This window comes from Micropterus salmoides, unplaced genomic scaffold (genome assembly GCF_014851395.1).
Source record: "Micropterus salmoides isolate LMB-PRFRI ecotype aquatic unplaced genomic scaffold, ASM1485139v1 Ms_hic_scaffold_3694, whole genome shotgun sequence".
NCBI lineage: Eukaryota > Metazoa > Chordata > Actinopteri > Centrarchiformes > Centrarchidae > Micropterus > Micropterus salmoides.
This window is the reverse complement of record NW_024043033.1, coordinates 1-16,003: the sequence shown is the minus strand read 5'-3', so window position 1 is coordinate 16,003 and position 16,003 is coordinate 1. Positions and strand designations below refer to the sequence as shown.

The 16,003-nt window shown below is 39.4% G+C and overlaps 1 non-coding gene and 1 pseudogene across 1 annotated transcript; one reads left to right on the top strand and one right to left on the bottom strand.

The window, feature by feature from the left end:
• The first annotated feature begins 739 nt into the window (after window positions 1-739).
• On the top strand, window positions 740-810 carry trnat-cgu. Its single transcript has one exon. It is a non-coding gene; the product is annotated as a tRNA-Thr (tRNA).
• Window positions 811-2,272: 1,462 nt separating this feature from the next.
• Window positions 2,273-15,836, bottom strand: LOC119884820 (annotated as a pseudogene).
• Between the last annotated feature and the right edge of the window lie 167 nt (window positions 15,837-16,003).

The window sequence follows — 16,003 nt, the reverse complement described above, 5'->3', positions numbered from 1 at the left end:
ACAATCTTCGCAATACCTGATGCATAACCATACAGGTTTCACATCATTGTATGACATAATGTAGCTGCCATGTTTCTGTTTCAGGGACAGATTGAAATCCCATCTGCTGTGACGACTTTGGTTACTTCCGGGTGTGTTCTCGGACAGATCGCCTTCTCTGCCGTATGGGGACAGAGCTGCGCCAAACTTCATATCGACTTTTGCGGTATTTAATGACTTCACCACCCACAAGCACAGGCTTAATAAAACCTTACCTAACATTTCACAATAACCAAGGCAGTCTTATGGGACATTCGGCCTAGCATAATTCTGTCATGGTGCATTTTCATTTTAATGGGTTCACATGTCATCAGCTCCAATTTAAGCCTGTGATTGTCAATCCGGTCGACAAGAAACATAACGTCAGCTGACACAAGAACCCTTTCCAAAAGGGATGGAATCGTGCCTTAGGTGTAGCCTATAGGTTTTGCTGAATGTCAGAGTGCTGTCGAGCAATATAATCATTAAAAGAACTTATTAAATTAACGTTAATCTGTCTGCAGCTGGAATCAAAGCGTCATAATAACAGTATATTTTTGAATGGAGTTTGGAAAACTATCCTTCCCCTGGACAGATAGATAGATTTACAGTTTAAACAGAAGGTAAATAACATGTCTTATATAATATTTTCATAATTTAATCCTTTAACAGTAACAGGTTTTACTATAAAATGGTATAAAGTGCCCCATTTACATTGCCAGGCGCGGTGGCCAAGTGGTAAGGCGTCGGTCTCGTAAACCGAGATCGCGGGTTCGAACCCCGTCCGTGCCTGTCGCCAGTGATCAACACAACAACTTTTTCGTAGACGACTAAGTTGCAGTTTGTGTTGTAATGAATACAACTTCTACACATATCTGTCACAGAGAAAGTTTCTCAAGTCCACAAGAGGACGTTAAAACACTCAAGGTTTTTATAGGCTATTCAATTTACCATAGTGTGAAGATAATGATATATTACTATGCATGTTGGACATTGGTATTTATCATTTGTCACAACATCTGAGTTGCCATTCAATATAAGATAAAAATCAATTGCACCATAGTGTTTTTTCTGGCCTGGTAGAAAAATCGTTGAATGACTGCAAATACTAGTTATTTTAAGTATAAATAAGTTAATTGTAATAATTTAAAATATTAAAGTAAATTATAATTGTTGTTCGATTTTTTCCTAATACATTTTGAAAATGTTTTTCTTTAAAATTTTTTTAAAAGGTCAGAGCCCCATGGCAAAAATGTGCTGCTGGAACCCTGTCAATCAACTCTGTTTCTTGAGTGTAAAAAGCTCAGCAGCAACTTATGAATATCAAGATAATAATCATGGTCAATAAGGATAAGTGTGATCAGCATACTTACCTGGGATCTGGGAATGTTACCCCAGAAACTTTGTTTCAAACAGAGACTGTTTTTATTATATAAAGAGAAACACGAAATTTAGGCAGTAGGTGACTATTACATAAAATGTAATTAAAATATATATATAAAGCTGTAAGACTATCAGGCATTCTGTGGCAATTGCTTTTAAATATTTATTCTCCTGTATATCAACTTTCTCATTTAATGAAATCCCTGCTGAGTCACACACATGATTTAGTCGCCCCTCCTCTTTGTGTCTTTTGTTTGGATGTAACCTCTTTAAAAGTGCAGACCTGTCACCTTTTCACCTCAATGATCCAATTAATGGGAATTGTTGGTCTCTGTAAACAAGAGCACAAAGAGTACGGTCTAGACCTGCTCTATGAAAAGCACAGTGAGATAACTGTTGTTGTGAATTGGTGCTATATAATAAAATTGAATTGATAAAGTATTTCATTTTATTTCAGTTATTAACTCTTCGACTTTAATAGCTTTTGTGTTTAAGCAGGTTTTCTGCTCATGTTCAAAACTTTCCCGGGCTGTTTCTCTTTGTTTGGTTTGTAGTTTAGCCCCCCCCCCCCCCCGCAGCCCTGTACCCAGGATAAACAGTTGATGAGTGAGTGAGTGACTGATTTTCCACCACAACAAGCTTTCCACCATACGTTTTTATTAATGTCATTGACATTGGTGCACAGACCTGCATTTTGATCAACAAATCTCTTCATAAGCTGAATGTCATACAGGTGTATGTGGCTACATTGACTTCCATCAACTGCAGAGCTTTATAATGCGTTACTTGACATTATGACATCACCTTCATTATTGCAGCATGTCATGTCGTGTTAGCATTAGAGCTACAGCTCACGATTAAGAACTTGTACCTGCCCATAAATTTTGAGCTGTGTGGTTTCCCAGTCAAAACATTTCCTCTTGTCACTCTCTTCCCTGAGAACATGTCTTGGATCGTGCTCTGAGAGGACAGAATCCCACAAATTAACATCATAGATCTCCCCAACAAAACTCTGTTTGGCATCAAAACCACCCAGATAAGAATCTGGATCTTGTCCGAGGAGAACCCTGCCTCCGGCCGGACAGTGTGACCTTTCTTGTAAATTTTGGTCAAGCTTTTCCTCCCGTCCGTGAAGAGGGCCGCCGCACCTGAAATGGAGTCCCAGATGACGCAGAGGTGGGTCTGCAGGGCGCCGAGCTCAGGGACTTTGAAGAAAACCCCGTCTCCACTCAGGTAGAAGGACAATCTAAACACATACTATAAATTCATTGTATGCATATTTCAAAACAGAGTTTAAAAGGTTTAACAAAGCAACATAAGTGAGTGTAAGTCATCATGGGAAAATGTGGTCCTGGAGACACTGTAGAGGGAACACCTATGCCAGGTGTTTATATGTCTATATTTATATGTCACTCATCGTACTCCCCCTTGTCCGGTAAGGATCCAAGGTGGAGTACACCAGGTGGAGTACCCAGGCAATGGTGGATTTGGGCTGCAGTCCCTAATCCACCAACTTCTTTCTGTTTCGACTGGGGGCTCTGGTAGAGGCATTGTGGGTGGATATTAGGTGTGTTCATAGGGATGTGCACAGATGACATGTAGTGCCAGTGGAAATAAAGACACACAGGGAAAAAGCACAAGCCTGCAGTTAGCTTCCGCCTGCCGCAGGGACATGGGATACGTGCTGTGCTCAGCGGGGACGCAAGGTTGTCCGACACTGTAGAAGTAGATAGGACAGCAACGATTGTAGCTTGCACAGGTCCCAAGTCCAAAAAAAGTGCCAGCTGGCGTTTGAGAGGGTAAAGCAGAACCTCTGTGGGGACCTCTTACACCTAACTTCTCTCTCCCTTTTGTCCTGCAGACTGATGCTTCGAACAGGGGGTTGGGGGCTGTCCTGTCCCAGCAGGTGCAGGGAATCGACCGCTCAGTACTGTACATCAGCAGGAAGCTTTTAGATTTTTAGTAAACAGTAGTACTAGTATCAGTGGTATTGATAGTAGTAGCATATTGTTGTCGTAGTAGTAGTAGTGGCGGTGTTTGTAGAAGTACTGTTTAGCAGTAGCAGTCATAGTAGTAATGTTGTCTGTGGGAGTATGAGATATTTTTGTCATTAAAATGAGGAAAATTTAATGGAATGGGGTCACAAATTTGTAACTAAATCTTAAATGCAGAATATCAGCGTGTTGTTGGCTGTCAGAGTGTCTACCTGCCGTCCAGTTCACGCCACACATTCAGCTCATCATTGTCCTTAGTCCGGTAAGCAAAGAGGATGACCTCGCGCCTTCCGCTGAGCTCTGAGGCCACATTCATGCACAGAGTGAAAGCCCTCAGTTCCAGGGTTTCTGGGGGACCATCTCAACATAGCTGGTACTGGTCTCAGTCTGGAATACCAAGGTCTTAACGGCAACACTCCCTGAGAGACAAGAAACATGTCTTGTCAACAAATGTACACAGCAGGCAACATCAGTATGTTTGTCTGAGTTCTAAATGTTATATAATAACAATAAGAGCTATTTGATAGCAAATTTCATAAAACTACAAATACTAAAGAGCTTCGGTATTAAGAACTCGTCATCTGAGAAATGTTTTGTAGTCACTGTAAAAAATATATTACATGAGATTAAAAATACAACATTGTGACTGAAACAATGTATAACCCGAATTTATATCTTGCTGCAGTATGGATTTGCTGATGTTTCCATTTCAGCAAATCTCCTATTTCATCCCTATTAATATAAATTTATATATAATAAATATATTATTGTTATTTGACTTGAGACACTGAAAGAAAATATCTGCTCTCTGTCTACCTGCTGGCCTAAATGTTGTTCATCTACAGATTTGGCTGCATTTATTCTCCTTCTCCTGTCCACATATTCTTATCTAAAGAAAACGTCATTTAATCATGTTCATCTCTGTTTGACATATTAATTAGCACCAGAGGTATATCGTGCTGCACATAATTCATTGCATTTCACCAGTTAATGTTACACACAAAATACTGCATACAGGGATGTAGTGGTGTTTAAATGCACCTAAAGCGAGTTTTAGAGATGTAAGAAGAATTGTTTTGTTAAATCAAAAAATTTTATGTTATAATCATCACAAAAATACCTTTTACGAGTTTCCAGGCTCCTTGGTAATGTTTTAAAATGTCTTGTTTTGTCAGACCAAAAGTCAAACAAATGCTAAAGATACTTTTAACCATTTTTGCTTGAAAATGACAAACCTTTATCAGCTATAGAGACAGTTGTTCATCAACTCATTGATTAACCATTTAATTTGCAGACTAATGCCCTTCAATTAAAAATTAAACATTTAATTTATACTGATTCCAGTGATATGCATATGAAGACTCAAAAGAAGATAATAATTACTGCACCGGCCACCATGGAGGTGACACAGAGGGGGAAAAGGATGGCTGAAAGTCCCATTTTGTCCTTGAAACCTGCAGAAAATAAGACAATTTACTTTTGAACTTTCACACATTTTCACGTAATTTTAAATTATATGCCGTGTCAGTGTTTTTTGTGTGTAGGAAGTGTTATATAAAGACATAAAAGTACAATGAAACTGTACATACCGTGCTCCTGCAAGGTCCTGCTACAAACAGAACCTGAACAGGGTTTTTATGTGATTCCACGAACTCCTCCTCATTACAACACACGGATGCAAATAACAGCCTCTATAATCCTTTATATCCTATCTATTAACTTAAGATCAGATGAATCTGACTGTTTAGACAAGACTGGATCTTATCGATGTACACAAAAGGGCAGACAAACAGAACTAAAGGTAAATATAAAAAAGGGTGGATAGTAACATATCTCAGTAATGTACTTGAGTACAAATCACACAGTTTGATTGTCAATACAAATACGAAATTTTACAATCTAAACAATCAATCAACAACAGAAGTACAATCCTGCTTTTACATTGATGCATGAATAATGATATAATACATAGCACAACAGTCAAAGGGGACATTTTAGTGTACTTTTAATTTAATACTGAAAGTATAAATTATTTATTTCATTATAAAAGTACATCACAGCTAATAAAAATTTGCTGACTGTAATGTGATCCTGCCGGAACAAGATCCGGGACCGCCAAAATTGAGACGGGCACATATGATTCAAATATTAAAACAGGTAAACTAGTAAGCTCCATTCCAAGGAAACAGTTTAATTTACACAGCTGTCTGACAGTGAGAAGCATACCTTGACCTTTGAGTTCAGCCTGATCTCTTTTGGCAGGTAGTCTTTGGTTTTTTTGCACTAACCTTCTGTTCAATTTGGGGTTGGTTACAGTTCCAAGGACCTTAAACTTCTTGATAATATATGTAACTGTTGCGACAGGAATCCAGCTGATTAAAAGGGTCAAGCCAACAATTAAAACAGTCAAGTGGGACAGATGAATCTACAGCAGATATACAGGACTGTTTTGGGAACGTGGATTGGAGTATGTTCAGAGAGGCCACCTAGGAGAGCCACATAAACCTTGAGGATATACGTCATCAGTGACATCATGCATCAGCAAATGTGTTGATTGTGGTGATCACTAGATAAAATCATTCCCCAAACAGAAGGCCTGGGAAAGGAGAGGTGAGGGCTCTATCCAGAGCCTCAGGGGAGCAGCCCAGGGACCAACTCCAGATCTATGTCAGTGTCTGAAGAAACCTAATGTGTTTTTGATGGAAACCCACACAGACACAAGGAGAATATGCAAACTCCACACACAAAGGCTGGGGCAACTGGGGTTTGAACACACCTTCTTGCTGTAAGGCCATAGTGCTATCCACTGGACCACCTGCTGCTTTTTGGGCCACAGCTAGCAGTGTGAAGCTAGCTCATGCTAATCCTAGAGATGCTTGATTTCCAGCTTGTCCAGTTGTCCCTTTATGTGTCCCTATGATATAAAAAAATTATAATGTGGGATACTGTCCCAAAGTATCTATTCAAAAGGGCTCATATCTTTCAAATCTTACTTGTGCGCTGGACGCCATGACGAGTGAATACTGCGGTGCGCTTATGGTAGTTTGTGGTAGTCCATTCTCAAAATGTCACTGCTGAACTGCACAATTTGGTGTCATGTGTTGTCCATAACAGCTTTTTAAACCAAACTCAGTCATGGCATCAGTTTGTTTAATGCCAGTGTCATGTATGGCGGATAGACTGCACTGAGTCATAGTTATCGTAGTGCCAACAGTTCCTGAAGGCAACATGACTGAGGAGAGTCTTCTGCCTTCTTTCTTAGGGTGTCAGTTGAAGCCACGCCCCCTCTGCAAATCAGGGCCAAAAGTCTGAAACTGAAAAAATCGGATCTGAGACTGAAAACATAAGATTTGAAGGTGTAAAAAATGCTTTGATTCTGAAAACATAAAAACTGGAACTGAAAAAAATAAGTCCTCAAATATCAAAATTTTACCTGCGATGGACTGGCGACATGTCCAGGGTGTACCCCCCTTTCGCCCGATGCCAGCTGGGATTGGCTCCAGACCCCGCAACCCTGTAGGCAGGATATCAAAATGTTAAAAAGTGAAAAATGAAAATTGATAATTTATTCAAAATAATTCCAGAATTAACATTTTATTTAAACTAAAAACAAAACACTGAAACACTTATTTTGAATACACGGTTGTATTTTTCAAGTTGAAGTTGACCAAAACTTTTTTTAATTAAAACATTTGGCCCTGATTTAGCTCCATACTCCACCACCTTAACCAACTACAACAGTAAAATCCTGCTTTTATTAATGCATAAGTATCATAATAAGAATCATAATCTAATGATAGAATATAATCACAGGGGACATTTTTCTGCTTTGAGAACTTTTCTTTTAATACTTTAAGTACATTTTCCTCATTATACTTACCTTAACTGAAGTAACATTGTCAATGCAGTACTTTCACTTGAAATAGAGTACTTTTACAGTGTTGTATTAGTACTTTTAGATTAGATTAGATTCTTTATTGTCCTTTCCAGGAAATTGGTTTCCACCATCTATACGTACATTGCCTCACATATACACAACATCAACACATACAGCGTGCTGTATAATTTATACACAAATTGACTCCCAAACCAAAACATACCTTTTACTTAGCAAGTACTCTTGTTGAGTAGTGTTATGGCAGACAGGATAAAACTCCAGGGATCTATATCTACGTCCTGATGGTAGCAGAGTGGAAAATGTGTTGAGAGTGCTTTCCATAAAATGGCTTTCCCATTGAGGTTAGAGAGGTTGAGGGTGGGGAGACCAATTATTTTAGAGGCATTATTTGTGATGCGTGTAAATTTGTTCTTGTTGGTCACAGTGAGTATGTTGAAATAACAGATGAACTATGCTTTTGTAGAGTAGCAGTAGAAGGTGGGGAGCAACCGAAAGAGATTTAAGTTTACGGATGGCAGAGAGTCTTTGTTGGCAGCATTTGAAAGTGTCAGTGTTATGTTGATCAAATTCTGTTTATTGTCCAGAGTGAGTCCAAGGTATCTGAAGCACTCCACCATTTCAACAGCTACATACTGATGCATGTAGGGTTGGGGGTGACAATATGGGCTGTGCTGTTAGAGTTGGGTGTTTAATTTAAAACATTTCTTTTGTCTATGCAACATTCACCTGAAGATGATTATTTGAACACCACTGCATGGGGCGATGAGAGATGGAGTCTTGATAGTTTAAGACTCCATAGATTAACTTAAAGGTTCAGTGTGTAAGTTTTAGAGGTATCTAGCGGTGAGGGTTGCAAACAGGGTTGGGGAGTAACGGATTACATGTAACAGCGTTATGTAATCAGGATACAAAAATAAAGTAACTGTATTCCGTTACAGAACAGAAAATAAAGACGTAATCAGATTACAGGTCCGATTACCACGGAGGCCAGTCTGACCACTGGGAACTCAGTTTGGCTCTTGTCACCCCGGGGCTGAGTCAGCTAATGAGGCTGTGTTCGATCCTGCTCGTGTTGTGTTCACTGGGAGGCTGCTGAGCGCAGTTTTGTTGCCCGCTCACCCAGCGACGCTCTCCGCAATCATTCCCCGCCGGGTCCCCCCCCTGCCCTGAAAACCTCCAGTGCTTCAGTAAAGGTGTAAACCTTAAATGCACACTCTGGTGCTCTGACTTCACATTACGGGCATAGTAACCATATTTGACCAGTAACTTTAACTGAGCTAATTAATGGCAGCTAGTTAGCAGTTAGCAGAGTTGCTACAGCAACAAGTAAGTTAAAGCCGTGTGTCCATCATGAAACTCCGCCAGAATTAAGGCAGAGGAGCAGGGGAACATCAGAGAGAAAACCAGATAATATTTTCCATCAAATATGATCCAGTTTCAACAAAATCAGTGAATAAAGTTGTGCTTTCGTACAATAAACTACGGAAGCCCTAAGCTGACGACTGATTCACATGCTCACAATTAAGCACGTGCTGGAGTGTTCGCATCCCAGCCATTGGTCCACATTCATCAACCTATGGACTTTTCATTTCCCCATCATTCCCAGGCAGAGGAAATTCATCCACTTCTCATTTAGGGAAATCCATTTAACTACACATTTCCTGACGGTTATTTCAGAACCTTTGAAATAGCCGTCGGGAAATGTGGGACTAGATTCCCCTGAATCTCTTCATAACAACTTTTTTGAAAAGAGAATGACTAAAAACACAAAGAAGAATAAAAAATTTGCTGAAAGTGGGAGTCAAACCAGCAATCCTTAGGATGTAAGTCCTGGGCTCTACCAATTCAGCAAACTACTGATTCACAAATTGCTACAAAATTATCATAAAGAAAGGCACCAGCCGACCCCTGTATTCAGCTATAGTTCGTTATCTCGAGATCACGAGATAATTATCCCGTTATCACGGGAAAACGGAGTAAAAAATATTTGAATCAATGGCCGTTTAGGGCTTCCGTAGTAATCAGTGGTGCCTGGTTCTAGAAACACTAATTTTCAGCAGGGTCATAAAAACAAAGAAAGCTTTTCATTGGACACCATGATTTCAGCCCCACCAGTGCAGGATGATTCATCAAAATTTTAAAATAGTTTTCCAGGAAATCACGAATTTGTCATGGGAATGGGATATTTTAATTGTATTTTTCTCTAAAAATGCACTGAGCAGACAACGCATCTTTGATACTCTTTGTCTTTAAGTAATCCAAAAGTAACTAAACGTAATCAGGTTACATTACTTTTATTTTTTGGTACTTGGATTACATTACTGATTCCATTTTTTAACAAGTAATTGGTAATTGTACCGGATTACATTTTTAAAGTACCCTCCCAACCCTGGTTGCAAATTGCAACCGGCGGCTCACAGTGCATTTACTTGACCCTGACAAACTATTTGTCAAGTGTACACCCAGCTGCACCCTCAGCACTGCCCTTGGTGTTAATTAAAATTATGACCATTTTAATGAAACCAAGTGACAGAATATGTTGTAGATTATACATCCTAATGATTTCAAATGTTTGGCATTTGAAATAACCACTTAAATATTTTATATATATTATAATATAATTTATTATTTTTAACTGCAATTTTTTTTTTTTAAATGCACAACAATCTTGGCACCATTATTATTGCAGGATGTCATGTGTGTTAGCATTATAGCTACAGCTCACAATTAACAACCTCTACCTTCCCATTTATTTGAGCTGTGTTGTTTCCCAGTTCAGGGGCTGAAAACTTGTGGCCCTAAAGGTCCATTCTCTGATCGATTCTCTGAAAGATCCAAACGGCCTCAGACTAAACCAGCTCCCCCTTTTCAAATGACAATATTGTTCATTGTTGATTTAGGTCTTTTTAGGGGTTTGAACTGCAGAATATCACCAGACTTTGACAAGCAGCATGGCTGTTAATAAAACAATAAAACCCTCTACTTTACGTACCTCTGCCACTTTTAAAGGCATAATCACCACCTCATTTACACCTGTTAATGCTTCATGTGATGCTGAGACACCTGTCAATCCCGTTCAATCTTACTACATACGATTGAATGATTATACGATACTAGTTTTTAAAATGTGTGCTTCCTGGGAGAGGGGGGATTTTGCAGTGTTGAGTTATGACAAGCTGATCATCAAACCCAGAAATAGTTCCTAACTATGCAAGTCGGGCTTTAGGACTAAGGCTGTTTCTCATCACTAATAATAACATTGTGCCCTTTAAATCTTCCAAATAAAGGCTTGGTAATTGCACATGTGAATATCTTTAGCATAAACAACAAGTTGCATTACTTGAACAATCTGGTGCTTGCTTATTCTATTCATATACTGGCTGTATCTGAGACTCATTTAGATCCATCTATTCAGAACTCTGACTTACGGGTTAATGGTTTCTCACACTTTAGGAGGGACAGAAATATACATGGTGGTGGGGTTTTGTACAAAACCATCTTCCAATTAAACTATGTTCTGATCTTATGCTTATTGATGTAGAAGCATTGTGGGTTCAGGTTCATTTACCCCACTTGAAAGTAAAAGTGGTGGCTGCTACAGACCTCCTGATACTGATGGTGACTATCTCACTCAATTATGTGAAGTAACTGATAGAGTCCCTGAAATAAGCAGTGAAATATATTGCTTGGTGGTAAAACAGGCAAAACTTACCCTCGATCATTGTGGCACTAGAATGCATGTGACAAGTGAAGCTAAGTCTGAAGAATTATTTCAAGATCTTTGATGCAATCATCCTTCTCACTGTGTGGGTAAATGCATTCAGCAACAAAATATTTTTTGTTGCAATGGATAGCATTATCGGTGACTTGCAGGTTCCAGAGCACAGCAACCATATGTGAAACATTCGTACCCATCCTGAGGCTGACAGACCTGACTGAAGCGCTGATGAAGACAACACTGACACTGACAGCCCAAGTTAAATTTAAGACTTTTAAGACGTTTTTAATACCACCTAGGATGAAATTTAACCAACTTCACTGCCGTTTAAGGGAAAATCTGTATTAATTTTAAGCCAGAGAAAATTATTTACGAAGTTACATGAATTTAATACATTTTAGTAAATTTTATTATATTATATATTATAAATTTTGTTATAATACATTCATATTTAACACACTATAGCTTGGGGTGTGTTTTTACTTTCATAAGATAAAATCAAGGACGTCACTTTGTGTTGAAAAGTGGTGGGGACCTAAGGGTTCAGAGGGGTGACGATACACCTAGCTCACATGCACAATTCACAATATTGGGTTCTCGAGATATATTAGATATATATATATTTTAACACTATTTGAAATACTCAATGCTGATATATTTAAATGGGGGTCTGGGGGTCCCCTAGAAAATTTGGAGCACTAAACACTTCCTGCATTCTGGAGAGATTTTCTGCAGCAATTTATGATTGAATTGTCTTTATTTAAATAAAGTGATTCAGATTTTTGTAGCTTCAACTTTTTTGAATAATGCACATTTGTTTCTTTTATCTTTATTGCATGCATTTTTTATTATGCAAATAAACCTTTCTCAAAGTATTTTCATTTGTTTTTTTAACATTTCTTGTTGCAAGCCATTTTCAGAACATATTTAATGCTTTTAAAAAAGTGATGGAGACATGTCCCCAGTATCCACAGTGTAAATGACACCTATGAAATGAATACAATATTTTTGCACTAACTCTTAAGGGGTGAAATCAAAAATACAAACAAATTGTGTGGTATGAGTTACACTGTGGCTAGATAAGGTAAACTAATATAATATGCCAATTGCTTCAGTGACTATTCATCCTGTTCTGTTTTTCTAAAGCATCTAAAGTCTGCTTGAAATATAGTTATTATATTGGCTTGAAGGCAATTCGCCCGCCAACTTGTACGTATCACTGGCTTTCTGAATTTCAGACACTTGCCCATTCTGACTCGTCGAGCTAACGTTAGTAGCACGTCAGAGACCTTTTCTTTTCTTTTCTAACAACTGACTGATTCGTGCAGAGCTGGATGCCAGAGCTGTTGCGCCGCGAACACACGCCACGGAGTATGTTATGAAGTCTCACACACACAAAGTATTCATGACGTTAAGGCATTAATTAATTACTACAAAAAGACAAGAAAAAATTTAAGACCTTGGTAAACGAAATTTAATACTTTGGTAATGAAATTTAAGACTTTTAAGGCCTTATTTTTAGAATATGAAATTTAAGACTTTTTAAATACTTTTAAGACCCCGCAGGTATCCTGACTGACAAGACTGCTTTTCCATATTTTCTGTCATGCAGTATCTATGATGTTACAATGGTCATTTGCGTGCAGCACCATCTGCCTGGGATCTGCTACGCTTAGTCTGTCTATACCACTCAGAACAGGACACCGCGACAGTCTTTTGAAACTGTAAGTCGACCAGGCTCCCAACAACTGGAGCATCTGCAGCTTGTTTCAGAGAGAGGCTGAAATGAGGCTCTGCATGAAGGGCCAGTATAAGGTAGAAATATTTTCTTTTAAACCTCGAATCATGCAAAGCTACCACATGAGTCACATAACTACAATATAGAGCTAGAAATGCAGTGTACTAGGTCACCTTTAAAGCCATATCTATAAGATGCAGTTGCAGATGTAGAGCACTTTTTAAATCAGTACACTAAAGTGCAAAGAATAAAACACACATACAACAAATAATAAGAGCAAGAAAACACTTAAGAAATTAAATACAGAAAAATGAATAATAAATAAATTTGACTTAAATCAGGAAAGGCTCTCTAATGTTTATGATCCACTAGGGAAGCAGCAGATGGCAGTATTTGCTGGAGGAAAGTATTTTACATCCAATTTTTGGACATCACAGAGGCAGTCAGTAAGAGAAATTCCAGGGTCTGTGGATCTGACAGGCAAGTACACTGTGTGTCATCAGCATAAACACAAAAAGAGACACCATGTTTCTGAATATTGTGTCCAAGAGGAAGCATTTAAAAGGAAAAAAATGGGTCCCAAGGCCGACTCCTGAGACCTCATTTGACCATAGCAAAGTAATTGTAAGATACCTTTTGTGATGAAAGAGGGTTGAAATGTTGTAATGTTGTAATATGGTGTAATAGCCATAACAAGGCTTTGGAATAAGTTATAATTTAGCGTTGATTAATAGGTTTGAGTCGAAGATAGCTCCTACTCCACCTCCTCGTCAGAGTATGAATATGACTGGGGGAAGTGCATTCATTTAGACAAATTCTTCATGACCCTGCAGGTGTCAGTAGGAGAAAACAGATCAAAATGATAATCTGATATTTATTTGTTTACTAGTACAGCTGTAGATGCAAGATGAAGTGCTCATTTTTATTAGGTTTTTGTGCACAGCTCCTCTTCTTTTTACTTTTGATTTGACTAATTTAAGTCGTTGGGTGACAGATACGGATAGTATGGGGTTTTGGGTGGGTAACTGCTGAAAAGGAAGAGCAGAGAACCGTGCAAGCCTGCAACTCAACTAATAAACATGCCTAGATTTCTAGAAATGAGAGCTGCTCCATGTCACACTCTGCCTGTCTGCCATGCGGTGTTTTGCACTTTTGTGTTTAGTCTTGTCATGTCTGTTACCCCAGTGATCCCTCTGCATGTCTGTCTCTGTTTTCCCCTCTGCTCTCTCTCTCTCTCTCTGCCTACCTGTGCCTCGTTAGCCTCATGTCTTTCACCTGTGTTGCTCCCGCTCTGTCTTGTCTTTGTTGGGTCATTGTTTATTGTCACCCAGTTTTACAGTGTGTTGCCTTCCTACTCGTCGCGTCTCCCTGTTTCCTACTTATTTTGGATTCTGGTTTTCTCGTTTGGATTACTTTGTTTTTGGACTCTGTCATCAGCCACTCAGTTTGTAAGTGTGCTCGCCTTTGTTTGTTTATTAAAACCCCTTGAACTGTACCTCCTTTGCCTTGCGTCCTTCATTTGGGTCCTCCAACCTGCTCAACCCTGCCTTCACCACCAAACCGTGACAGAATGACCCGACCAAACATGGACCCAGCGGACATAGTTAAGTTGCCCAGCACTTGGGAGGAATTAGGGTGCCCAAGGAGGCTAGCAGCAGAGGAGCCACAGTTTTTCAAACTGCTCTCAGTCATGTGGGGGACCGACCCCGAGATGGCTCTGCTCGTGGCCTCCTCCCGGTGGAGAAAGACTCTTGATTTAGAGACTGTGTCAAAACTCTGCTCTGCCCCCCCAGTGTGAGATTGCTAAGCCTGCTAGCCTCAAACCCCAGCCTGCTTGTATGTATGTATGTATGTATGTATGTATGTATTTGTTTTTAAAGATATCTAGATGTATCTAAGGTAGCTAGCCAATTGATTCTTAAACTGCAATTATTAAAAAAACAACAACCTTGGCACCATTCGATGCACGAACATGCAACATTATATTCCACTACAACAAGCATTGCCATGCATATATTTTTATTGTTGCCAATGACATTGGTGCATAGACCAAACACAGAGCTTTATATTGCCTTACTTAACATTATGACATAGCCTACGTTATTGCAGCATGTCGTGTCTTAGCATTATAGCTACAGCTCACGATTAAGAACTTGTACCTGCCCATTCATTCTGAGCTGAGTGGTTTCCCAGTCGAAAACATTTCCTCTGGTCACTCTCTTCCCTGAGAACATGTCTTGGATCGTGCTGTCTGAGAGGACAGAGTCCCACAAATTAACATCACAGATCTCCCCAACAAAACTCTGCCTGGCATCAAAACCCCCCAGATAAGCATCCGGATCTTGTCCGAGGAGAACCTTGCCTCCGGAGCGGACAGTGTGACCTTTCTTGTAAATTTTGGTCAGCTTTTCTTCCCGTCCATGAAGAGGGCAGTCGCACCTGAACTGGAGTCCCAGGTGACGCAGAGGTGGGTCTGCAGAGCACCGAGCTCAGGGACTTTGAAGAGAACCCCGTGTCCACTTCCACTCAGGTAGAGGGACAATCTAAACACACACATATAAAATTCATTTGTATGCATATTTCAAAACAGTTTCAGAGGGACACAACTTAAAAATACATCAGGGTTAAAAGACAAAGGAAATACAAAGCCAGGTTGGTTTCAGTGAAATGAGGTAAACCCACCACCTGCACCTCATTCCCTCATCAGCCACTAAATGTATCGGTCCACTTCCTTTGTTAACTTGTCTGTTTGTTCAAGTTACTATCTTTACCATTGTTTTCAATTGTTGCTGGACATTCAAGATTCATGTAATATTCATACCTGCCTGTCTGGCAAAGAAAAGCATTAGAATAGCAGCAGTAGTTGTAGCAGTATTGTTAGTTTTGGCATCTGTTTATAGCAGTTAGTTTAGTTATATATTGTTAGTAGTAGCCTTTGTTGTAGAAACGGTAGTATAAGTAATATCTTAATATAATGGAATGTGATCAAAAAATATGATCATAAATCCTTAATACTATCTTAAATGCAGAATATCGGCATATTGTTGGCTGTCAGAGTGTCTACCTGCCGTCCAGTTCACGCCACATTCAGCTCATCCTCGTGCACAGTCCGGTACGCAAAGAGTGACCTCGCGGCTTCCTCTGAGCTCTGTGGCCACATTCATGCACAGAGTGAAAGCCCTCATGTACAGGGATTTCTGGGGCACCATCTCAACATAATTGGTATTGGTCTCAGTCGGGAATACCAAGGTCTT